At 39.7% G+C, this 10,313-nt stretch overlaps 1 pseudogene; it reads right to left on the bottom strand.

The window, feature by feature from the left end:
• Nucleotides 1-718: 718 nt before the first annotated feature.
• LOC137977629 (collagen triple helix repeat-containing protein 1-like) overlaps nt 719-10,313 on the bottom strand; it is a 9,869-nt pseudogene continuing 274 nt past the window's right edge.

Below are 10,313 nucleotides of genomic sequence, written 5' to 3' on the forward strand. Positions count from 1 at the left end.
TTCATATGTTTATTTACCCTCGGATTTTAAACTAGCTCGGTGTAGCTTGTATCACGGGCCGAGGATTTACCCTCTCAACCATGATACACCACAGAAGACAGACCACACCACCGGGAACTAAATGGTCTACTCTTTGCGGCAAGTCTGTAGGCTCTTTACGTCCCACAGGATAATGAACTTTGAAGGGCTGTGAGACGGGTCCTACAGTTTATAGTCCTTATCCGAGAAGACTTGAAAGTTAAACCATTTGCAGATGTCATTACAAGGGCACCACTTTCTCCTAAGTTATTTAGAGCCGGACCCTGAGTGTTGGTCTGGCCGGAGTTGAACTCGCTATCTCCCATGGCAGCCCGATGCCGGTGCTCAACCAAGTGAGCCACCGATGAACATATTGTCCCCCCCCCCCCCCCACCCCCTGCACTTTGAGTAATGACTTGTCCATTTCCTTTGCGTTCCATTTATGAATATGAGACGCAAATAGAGTCATTGCCCGATGATAGGCTATTAAGAAGATATCCGCAGGAAAAGCTGTCAGAGAGAGCAACAATTTCAAGGAGAGAAATGGAAGTTAATGCATCCGTGACATGAGCTACTATTCAAATCAATTGTGATTCCTTTATCGTTACCTCCTTTATTAATTTGAACATGATTTGCTTTACATTGCCATCGTCAGATGAAATCCCCTTTGCGAACTACACCGTGTGTTAAGCGTTTTTACTTGCCTTGTGCATTTTTCTGCTAAATAATACTACGATTCTGGAGAATCAATTATTTCGGGGTTAAAAAGTGATTTCTTGGTCCTCAGCCAGCCATTACTTTGTACCCTTAAACTAAGCACGAATACCAAAAAGGTCCATTTTACGCCTGTGGGGGAGGTAATTCTTCCACATAAATCCTGGACACTGAATTCCAGCCTGTGTGCGCATCGGCGTTTCCAAGACCAACGCAATTACCGACCCAGAATCCCACTCGCACAGTGCCCTGGTGGACTTTTTCACAGACTCCTTCTATTTGCCGCACACGGTGCAAATCCTTCTTGCCTCCATTCCCGTTTAGCATGTACACGACTCCATCAATGGCTGCTGGATTTGAGCACTCTGCGCCGTTGAAAGTGAAATACCATCGTTTGCAGCAAACATGGCAATTATGGATTCGAAGAGCTCCATTGAAGAAGACTCTGAGTCCAGTGTTTGCAGATGTCTTGTTGAAAACACATTCCTGTGAAAATTGACGAGGAAAGAAAAAAAGCAAAAAAATTAAATTGAAATTCAGTAAACTATATGCTCGATATATGGTTTGCTTGACTAATGAAATCCATTGGGTGCAAAGCAGCCAGGAATCAATCAAATTACCTCATTGAGCGTCGCGATCTACAACACAAGTGACCACATCGTTAGACAAACGAGATTAATACCCTTGGCACAGTTGTTTTTAGTGACGCCCGTTCTGACAAATCCGTGACTATTTACCTTGATCAAGCCATTATCCCTGCCATCATTCAGATTCTTAAAAACGCACTGTTTCCAGTTACGCACGAAAGATCCTACAGCTCCTTTGGGACCTGCGGGACCAGGAGGACCTTGGCTTCCTGCTTCACCTTAGCTCCCTGGTGGGCCTGCTTTACCAGGTGCTCCCTGAGGCCCCTTGGACCCTGTTAGGCCTGGACATCCTTTAGCACCTTCTTCGCCTTTGATCCCTCGTGGGCCCATAGGTCCTTCAGGTCCATGATTGCCAGGTGATCCCGCAGCTCCTACTGATCCCGCGGAACCAGGGCTTCCCGGGATACCTGGGATTCCCGGTGCGCAGAAACAGGCAACTTGAGCACAGAATCCATTTGGCGACGTCTGTTGAGGAGTGCTCTAAATTGAGACAGTTAAGAGGGATCATGTTCCTCTATTTCACTTTTATTTTCGCAACCATTAACTGTGTAGGTCAAGCTCTAAATCCTTACGCAACATCATGGTACCCTCGTTGCACAAATTTAAACTCAATTTGCCCCTTAATCGGTGTTTTCAGAAGTTTTAGAATAAGGAGCAAGCCGAGGAATCATGACATCGCCTGTTCGCCCTCAGTTCAATTACAATTCCAGCTTAACTGATGAAGAGTTGAGCGTCAGAAAATTTTTCCGAATTGACGACAAATTTCTCAGAAATAAAATGAATTAACAAAGTAATTGCTCTGTCGGAAAACTGAAAGTTTTCGAAGGGTTCATAGTGACAAGGCTTACAAGATAACACCCATGTAGTCATCGAAGGTAAGTCCTGTTGGACTGGATTAATACTAGATTGGGTGACCCACAGGGAATACGCAGTGTGGTGGTCTCGACTGAGGAGAGCAGGGATGGCGTATTGTTGCCATAAGTGGGTTGAATTCGTGCTGGCTCTCTAAACTGCTCCAAGGATGTTTTCCTCCGTCACTTCGAATCAGTGTGTCAGGAACTCATCAAGAGGAGCCTCTCTCTCCCATACTTGGCCAAGGAGTCAATTCTTTCCCGAGTAGATTTATTTATAAAACGCCTCCCTAGGGAGATTCAGCACGCCCACTGTTTTAAAAGTCAATCAAAACAGAGCTATCTCAGCGTCAAGGAAAATATGATACCTTCACGGGAAAAAACATGTTCTTAAAAGTAAATTTACTCCAGAAAGGGTTGACTCAAGGAATTAATGGAGATAGAGGCTCAACTTGATGAGTTCCTGGCGTGTACCATAATCCACCCTTAATTAAGGAGCATATGGAAGAATACTTTTAGATACAAAAAACGCATCTCTCGATTCTGTTGACAAGGGGATGTTAACTACACTCACCTTGTTGTTGGTGCTGCTATTTCCATTCGCAGAACACAGAGCGGGCACAAGTAGCATCAGTGCACACATTGTTGTGGTCAGCGGTGTGATCATGCATTGTTTCGTCATCATTCAACCTGGAAATGTTGTGCCTATTAATTTATTTAGTGTATTCGCAAATAGGAAAGGCAGAATCAACTGGTAACAGAATAATATAGTCGATGAACCGCCATGGAATCAGCAAGGCAACCAACACAAAAAGAAACTCTTGCGCAAGTTTCTAGTGCTTATCCTTGCGTCGCTAGTGAGGTCCAGAATTTAAGGAAAGTATTCGCTGGATTTCAAGCTTACCCTATGATCGTAACTAACAATTTTTCATCTAAAGTTATGTCTCTATTTCTTTTAATTGTTTGAAAACGCGCCCAGGGAATTTGATGACGCTCTAAATGTACAGGAAATAAAATTCTATCAAAAAGCAACAGTGTTACTGTTCAGTGTTTGCCAAAAATTGTTAAAACGAACGGTAAAACGCGACATTCAACCGCTAATCGGTGGTTTTCACGATAATGATAAGGATAAAAGGTAAAATGTTTATATCTTAAAGTTGAATGCGTGATAGAATTTACAACGGGTAACCGAACAATAAGAAATCATAGAGGACTACTAACGGCTGACTTGATGTAAAAAATGTAACAGGAATTTAATCTGACTTTAGATGAAGAATATGCCTCAATTCGTAAATAAAATACTTCATTCCCCTGAAGCAACAGTAAATGCAAAGAAGAAAGACAAAAAATAAATCCCATTAATACCTCCAACTGTTTTCTCCTTCAAACTGCCTTGTAACTTCCTTGAGGATGTTGAGCACATATGATTTGCTCGTAGATTTCACACGACATTTTATGCTCTTCTAGTTGTCAAGTTTCCGAGGTCAAACACGTTCAGGACATGTTCTTACATAAGTGGTAACTTGTTGGTTACCAACATACACGAAGCATTTCTATTGGTTATAGTGTTGGCCAATGATATTGCAGCTCTAACTTTTGTTTTGTTTTGATTGCAAGCAAGTAAAAGCAACTTGAGTTCATGACACCAATGCCTTTTTTTGTTCGCTGCACCAAATTGTCTAATGACATGCCACTCCTCTGTCATTGTTCTTGTACGAATATCTTAGTTAATATTGAAATGCTTATTCAAAAACTCTGATTTCTTCCCGTAGTCGCTGAACCGCCACGCTTCCGTTGCATAATTTCATTACTGTGACTTTTTTTTGGTTTTGTTTTAAGAACAATTACTTTACTGCTTGTGATGAAACAAAAATGTTTAGCATAACTTGGTTTTAATTAGAAAATGGTCGGTTTCGTTAACTCCTGACAGAGGAAAAACTACGAGCTATTCCGAAAGCAAGATGTTGTTTCCCAGGTAAATCCGACCCGCCTATGCGCTTTACGTGATTTAAGAGAAAGAGAAGTTTTGCCAACTAAAATAAAAGCCGTTACTTGGTTCAGCCAGACTAATGTATGACACAGCGGACATGTGATCGCGATGCTGAATGCCTATGTATTGGAAACTTTACTGCTGCAAAAATTATTTTGCAACAAGCGCACTTCGCTCTGTTAAGATTTTGAATCAATACTGAATTATATTCATTAGAAAGTTGACTGATTCATTTCATTCAGTAGAGAGCTATTAAAATGGGTCACTTACTTTATGCGTAACTCCGTTTACTCAGTGGCGATCTAGAAAGGTTAAGATGTTCACCAAAAATAGACAAAAATAGTCAGGTCTTTAGATTTGAAAGAGCAATTTGCAAGACCATTCCTATCACCAACAAAGTTACGAAATTCATGTTACCGTTTGTTGTTGTTCTCACTCTTCCATCAAAAAATAATAATAAGCTAGCTGAATCTCTTCCACTTCCTTTGTGAGATTCAAGAAAAATTCGCGTTGGCACAAGTTTGGGCTGCTGGACTCAACACACACGCATAATCTTTCGAAATTAATTTTCTTACTGGTCGGTGATGTTTGAGTCATCGTAGAGTCAGTCCTCCAATAGAATCCAGCCGTCTTCTCGTGCATTTTTTTCTTGCTTTGTCGTGACTTGGAATTGAAGTGAGCCACTGCGGTTTGTGTCGCTTTGGAATCCAAATAGCAGATATTTTGCAAAATTAAATCTTCTTGACGCAAAAAAAAAAACTTTCGATAGCAGACAGTGAAATAACAGATTTGTGCGTGTGTCTGACTCTTTGACTATAAACTGAAGTTTGCTGTTTCGCCTGTTTTCAGTTTTGGTGGCCAGTTACGCTACCTACTACGGATAGAATTGCGGATACGAAAAGTTTACATACCTGAAATCGACTCGTCAGTTTTACCGGAAAGTAAGAAATCGAGAACTGGATATTCCACTGTACACTAATTTGTCCATATTTCCACTGCTGAGGCTACCTCCTTTACACTATCATTCGTGTTTTCATATGAACAATTTCTTTGCTTGTTTTTTAAAGGTAATTAATATTTAAAGTCAATCACAACCAAAGAAATTTCAAAAACGGAAAGTTAAAAACAAACTACTGTTTACCTTTTAAGTAACGCCGCACAACACTTGTCTCAGCGCAAAACCCGGCGGAGCTGAAATGAAAAAGAAGTAGTAAAGACAGATTTTTCGAAAAATGAGTAATTCATAAATTTGCAAAGGGACAAGAACAGTTTGGCTCTTGGGTCAAATTGAGACCCCGATGATGGGTTCCTTGTTCATTGCAGTCACCTTGTAATTAATTTTAAAATGAAACCATCCAAATGGCTGTTAATTATTAGATTAAGAACTTGTTTCCTTTGTGTTTGCATCTGAAAAAAACAGATAACTCGAACCTGAAAGGAAGTTAAAGAATCGAACAAAATTGATGAAACACTTTGCAATACCTTGCCCTCCCACAATGACGGTTGTTTTACCAAATGTACTCAGAAACGTCACGGTGCGTGCAAACAACGTTGTGAAGGGAGAGCGAACCGCAAAAGCTTTAACTCGATCTGTAGATTCGTGTACTGTTCCAAGGAGGTCTGTAGGTAGAAATGGTTAATCACTTATCGAGCAAGATAAATTCACATCAAGACAATTACCTGATGGGAAAGAGATTGACGATGCGGAGTCGACGTGAGCTTGGGTTACTCAGTTGAGGAGAGTTTATTAAAAATCAAGTCAATTCGATTTCCTTCGAAGCGGAGTAATTCTTCTTTCGAAGGCTTGTATTCACGCTGCATTATCACCGTTTTTCAAGTCGCTATTTCTTGTCGGCAAAACAATCTAAAGACCCTCCTTAAATATTCAAATATTCAAACATCAATGGATAAAATCAGAATGTAATGTTGGCAGTTTCAAATTAACTTACTTTAAGCCCGCAGCAAAAAAATATGAGAACCTGCATAGAGCGATAATATTTCTCCGCCATTTAGACCCTCTTTACATAAGAATCTGTCTTATGCAAACATTTTAGTTTATCAAATACAGGACGAAACTAACCATCGTGCAGTCTGTGATAGATCATCGTGCCTTCATTTGTAATCCAGTGCAGCTTGTATATCCATGAGATCTTTTCCTCAGTACACCTTAATCACTTGCTAATGGGCTGTAGGGTATGGAGTGCGTTAAACGCGTTCTGATTGGGCAATTCGGAGTTAACCACCCAAGTTCTTTTTCACCTCCGAGAAAAGGAGAGAGAAGCTCAATGTCCGAGATGCGTAGTAGTTTTGGTCGTTATGGTCCGCTTGCATTGAATATGCTAAAACAATTATTTGTTAGCTGATGATCTTAATTTGCAATACAGTTTCGCAAATTTTTGAAAACATATGAATGAGCACCGAGTACTGCTAAACTTTTTAAAATTGTTCGATCACAGTGCTCTTCTGTGAAATATCCGCGTCACACCTCGATCATTATTCCATCCTTGTTAATTTTTCAGTGTTTCAGCGACTTGCTTTAATTTATTGGCTTTGATTATTTGAACACAATTCAATTATATTACTGCTAATAACTTTTGGCCTATACAGAGGGCAACGGTTTGGTTACTTTATCGAAGCAAAGTTTGGATTATTGTAAATTAACTGATGACAGCATTTCGATCAAATGATGAAAGAAACGGTGAGCTGTATTGATTTGTCCCGTGTAAATTCTTGTTTAATTTATTCCTAGAAAAAATTGTTTGCAGTAGAAACTCCAGAGCATGATCTCGAGTTAACTAAAATAATAAGCACAACCCTCTTTTTCTTTTAATTTTTGTCATCTTTATCTCGTATAAGCAAAATGCAATTGAATATTCAGGGCGTTTTAGCATCGATAACGACTATGTAACGACAACTACAATTAGGGGCACCCAACGACAAATTTAACTTTACCTCTTAGAGGGAGATTTCTGAGTTCCTTCATGGGATAACTGAATTTTTAAGACGTATATTTATCAGCTAAAAGACTTTGATCTGTTCGGCCTTGTTAGCCGAAAACCGAAGTGCCCGCCGAGAATATTTCAGGAAATAAAATCATCTTTTTTTGGAAATTGATAGCTGAAAGTTACCTTGCGCGAACTTCCCTACTAACTGCAGTATTTGCTTCTCGAAAATGCTATCTGACCTTTTTGGGAGCCAAAAATGGTGAAAATAGCCTTTCCGAAAACGTAAAGGACCATTTCCTCTGGTTGCGAATCTTTTTAGAAGCTTTTAGATGACGTTCCAGCATGTGACTTGATTGTCTTCGACAAATCTCGAGAAGTCTAGGAGATCGCCAGGCAGAGGATTAGAAACTTGTAGGCATAGTTCCTCGGAACACCGAGATATTTCGCGAAATGTTCTCTTGGGTGCCCCTGAACAATAACAGGACACAATGATGATAACTGTGTGCTCTTGAGGCACGCATAATTTAGAAAATTAATTTGCCAGTATAATCTGCAAAACAACGAAAATGACCTAATTTGACGACAACGAAAGCACAAAACGATGAATCGTTCATTATTTTGTTTTCTTTAGTTCAAAACCTTTCATACCATGATTCAAGGAAGGCGATATCGATGGAATAGTTACATACGGAAGTACCAAGTTATCGCTTCGAAGTGACGTTCTCAATACTGCACTGAACTAGTCTTCCCTCTTTCAAGAAATTAGCTACGGTAGTAGCGGCAATAGAGAGCCTTAGATTATAGGATGAGAACGACTACGAGTACGAGATTTTCTCATAGAACAACAGGGAGAACGCGCAAACCAACGTCATTTTGGCGGGGAAAACGTGATACTGTCGTTATTTCAGCACTACTTTTTGTAAAAATGTCGTCGTGTCAAAACATATCGGTAGCAGTTTTGGTATTTTTCGATTAGCAAAAGGGCTCAGTTACTAGTAATAAGAATAAGTGAGCAACCTACACTGCTAACAAAGAGCAAGATTAATCATCCGAGTTATAAATCTTCGAAGTATTTTCGCTAAAAATGGGCAGTCAAATCTCGTATATACTCGTTCTCGTTCTCGTCCTAGAATCTAAAGCTTTCCAATATCCTATGCTTCAGCCGTCTCCTCAACCTATTTGAGGCAGATTTAATGTTCAACACGCAGAACGCTGAATACCAAATATCTTCCGCACTAAATATGTTTGTATTAAAAAAAGGTAAACTAGCATTTTAGGAAAGAAAAAAATGAGCTTATGAATTCGGCATGTCAGTTTCCAGTCCCTAAATATTTTTGTACTTTTTATTGAAGAGTCTGAATAGATACTTTCGGTTCCCTTAGCTTTTTAAAATGCACCCAAACATTGTTAAAAGCCATCACATATATTGCAACGAGCAATTTACGTTGTTGTTGGGTGTATCTGAGGTTTGAGTTCCAAGAATCTTAGTCTCACTCAAAATTCAATTTCAAAAACCTTCGGCAAGTGAAACCTTTGCCTTAAAGAGATTTTTACCGAAATTATTCGCTGGAGGTCCCCCGCACTGCCGACATTAAACCGAAACGTACATATCTCGATGCAAGACCCTCTGCAGTTAAATTATCACAAAATCATTCTGCTAGCACTAGAATACGGATTTTGGTCTCGCTTAGGGTGTTCCGGGCAAAGCGCTAATATTTTATGCCACCAAGGTCTCGTTTAGGGTTCCGCGAAGTAACACAGAATTACTCGAAGAGAAACAGAAGTCAAACTTCCTTTTAAATTTTCTTTTTAGATAAAAGCATTCGATGATTATGCCTTTTTATCATTAAAACTCACTGCGTGTCGTATTTTTGTGTTTTTAAACGGTATCACTTAGGGGTGAAAATTTCCTTAAGCCACGCCTAGATTGGTCTCCTTTAGGGGTTAAATTCAAAATTTCCGACGAGCATCCCCGTCTGTTTCATATGGGAGTCCCCCCCCCCCTTCCCCCCCGGGCTCTCAAGCACAAAATATTGCAAAGAGATTGAGCAAAAGCAAGCCCTTCTTTAGTTTTGACTAGAGCATAAAACGTGTACAAGAAGACTGAGGAAAACCGCAAGGAAACCGCATTCAGCGACGTGCTTAAATCTGACCATAGTCGCATTGATACACAGTTAAGCCTTGATCATGTAAACGCTTAAGGACTTTTTCTTTACACTAGAGGCATCCATACTGAATTGCGTTTATGGCAAACGACAGGTTGAAATTTACACTCTGCCAAAGGTCGAAGAAACCTGTTTTAGTTCCGCATTTCCCCCCTGTTCTCTGCATATATGGAAAATTCGAGGTTGGCCAATTATTCAAGTACCAAGGACTTATTAATCAGTCATGGAAAAATATTTCATCTTACGATCCGTTTTGCCTTACTAGTCACATTTTGAGACAGATAGAAAAAGTTTAATTTTAGTAGAAATTATTGAAATCTCGGGGCATTACATTTGGTACTCTGGGTTTTCTTTAGTTCATCATTTTGCATCACTCTTTTCAATAAATTCAGACAACCTCATCGAGTCATTCAAGCAAGTCGATCCCCTCAAATAGCAAATAAAATTGATTGACAGCATGGCAAGTTGTTGACAGCAAAAGCTTTTATCGTACAAGCATGTTTCAGGAAAATTTGAATAAAATAGCAAGGTAATACTTAGAGAAGCATTTTAAGAGGCGTTTTAGGGTGTTTTGCTGCACCGAAATCTCTCCTCTCATTCAACGAACAAATCTTAATAGGATAAGATACTCAAATAATTTTATTAGAAAAATCTACAGGTCAGTTGAATGGATTATCCCTGTCTATCGTTGCCCACAGAAAGCGAAAGAGGAGAGAAATCGCTTTATGCGTTAATATTATGTCGCCGGTCATTTGGACACGACTGAGGAGAGACAGTACAGGGTCTCCAAAGATCTCGTACAAATCATAGGCAGCCCAAGTTCGCGTCACTACAGACAGCCGTTGAGAATTTAAACCCGTTATAAGACTTTGTATGGGAAAAAAATACCGTCGATTATGAAGCCTAAAAAATGCTCAATTTAACGTTCATTCAAAAAAATTAATAAAAAGGACTCACCTCTGGTGTATTCTTGTGCCTTTTAG

This window comes from Montipora foliosa, chromosome 11 (assembly GCF_036669935.1).
Source record: "Montipora foliosa isolate CH-2021 chromosome 11, ASM3666993v2, whole genome shotgun sequence".
NCBI classification, from domain to species: domain Eukaryota; kingdom Metazoa; phylum Cnidaria; class Anthozoa; order Scleractinia; family Acroporidae; genus Montipora; species Montipora foliosa.